Genomic DNA, 1,890 nt, shown 5'->3' on the forward strand with positions numbered 1-1,890 from the left:
AAGAAAGAAAGAAAGAAAGGAAGGAAGGAAGGAAGGAAGGAAGGAAGGAAGGAAGGAAGGAAGGAAGGAAGGAAGGAAGAGACAGAGAGAGAGAGAGAGAGAGAGAGAGAGAGAGAGAGAGAGAAAGAGAGAGAAGGAAGGAAGGAAGGAAGGAAGTCATATCCTTTCACGATTTCAACATCCTTCTCTTCTCCCCATTCCCCAATGCCCATCACCAACAAAATAAAGCACGATAAAGCAAAAACAAATTAGAATTGCCTTTGTACAAAATAGAGAAGGCCTCTGCTGGCAGGAGCCTCCACCTAGGCCCCGTGACCAGTCCACCCCATTCTTCTGATCCTTACCCTGCAGCTGTGCAGGTCCCACCAAAGCCTGTTGGGGCTGGCGGGAGGACGCCAGGGAACCACTGCTGTCCTGGGATTGAAATTTTAGGGGGCATCAGAGCGTGTGCACACGAGCATCAGCTGTCCACTGCAGCCTTGGCATGGAGGCCGCCAGCGGGCAGTGGTTAGGCCAGGGTGGTGGTGACTGTTCTGGGTCCAGGGTAGGCGGCGGAGTGGGCTATAGAGGGCGCGCGGTGCAGAGCATGTACCTGTGGAGCGCTCTTCGCCACCTCTGCAGCGGTTCCCTGCCCAAAGCTGGATCTGGAGGGAGGACAGATCTCCTCCCAGGATGATGAGCAAGGGGAGCAATTCCCAGGCAGCAGCATCTATGTGGGGACAACACAATCCGTGGCGGTCTCCGTTATCTGCGTGCTTGAAGGATAAATACTTTTTTTAAAAATAAGTTTAATGTTTCTGAAGAGGTTGGAGGGCAGCTACCTAAAGTATCTTGCTTACATCTTCCATTTATCTGTTCACTTTTCACAAACCTGTCAGGTTTGTTTTCTACACTTCATTTTGAACGTAACCCAAAAGAAAAAGACTGGAAAGAGATAAAAGGGAAGAGAGAAAAGGAAGGGAAACTTAAGAAGGTAGGTTAGGCCCACCCCTGCGCTGAACTGTGTGGCCGCTCATTCCCCTGGAGATGCTGCAGTGATGGCCACTGTAGCAGATGGTGCAGCCTACTTCCGGAGGGGCAGTCTGTTCTGGTTCACAGTCATCACCCCCTCCTTTGGCTACTACACGTGGTTGTCCTCTGGCCCCAGAGTGTCCCTCATCAGAGCCTTGGACCCCTGGGCTACTTTACTCAGTATTTGGTGAACCACCATCACACCCTCCTGCATAATGGGTATTGGCTTGCCTGGCTGATTCACGTGGGAGAGTCCTGATATGCCATGGTATTGTGCAAGTATAAAGGAATCACAGACAGTCGCGCTCAACTCAACTACTCTGGTTCCTGCAGGCTTTCCTCTTTGGGATAGCATGTCTCTCTATCTTGATTGCTTACAGGCCAAAGCGCCAAAAACACAGTTAAAGGAGAAAGCCAAAACTTCCTCTCCACTTTCACATTCAGACTCTCTTTTGAGGGGTGCTATGTTTACTTGATGATCTTTCTACATTTCTAAAACTGTCTGTCCTACAAAGGTATTTAAGACCCTCTCAATGTTCATTTTTCTTCCGTATGCTCTGGTTGAGCTTGTGTAGACTAGTTATTACCTAAGAAAGAAATAAGAATAACTTGGTTTTCCAAGTTCTGCAGAAAACTTGAATGGCAGCAGACTTGCAGCCTCCCCCTCTGAGGCCCTTGGCTGTGCTGGTCCCTCTCTGTCTTCAGGGCTGAAAGGAGTACTAGATTTGCTTGCTGGTGGGCCTGTGCTCCCTGTTTCTGAGTAAAGCATCTCTTCTAAATTTGTTCTCACCTTTCTGAACCAAATTGAAATGACACTTCCATATATATTTGTTAGACACCTGTGAGGCAGGATCTTATCTCCTCAACTAAGCAATTGTG

At 48.7% G+C, this 1,890-nt stretch overlaps 1 pseudogene; it reads left to right on the plus strand.

Moving 5' to 3' along the window:
• The first annotated feature begins 1,037 nt into the window (after nt 1–1,037).
• On the plus strand, nt 1,038–1,577 carry LOC107153060 (annotated as a pseudogene).
• The last annotated feature ends 313 nt before the right edge of the window (nt 1,578–1,890 follow it).

The sequence above is a fragment of the Marmota marmota genome, unplaced genomic scaffold (genome assembly GCF_001458135.2).
Source record: "Marmota marmota marmota unplaced genomic scaffold, marMar, whole genome shotgun sequence".
Lineage (NCBI taxonomy): Eukaryota > Metazoa > Chordata > Mammalia > Rodentia > Sciuridae > Marmota > Marmota marmota.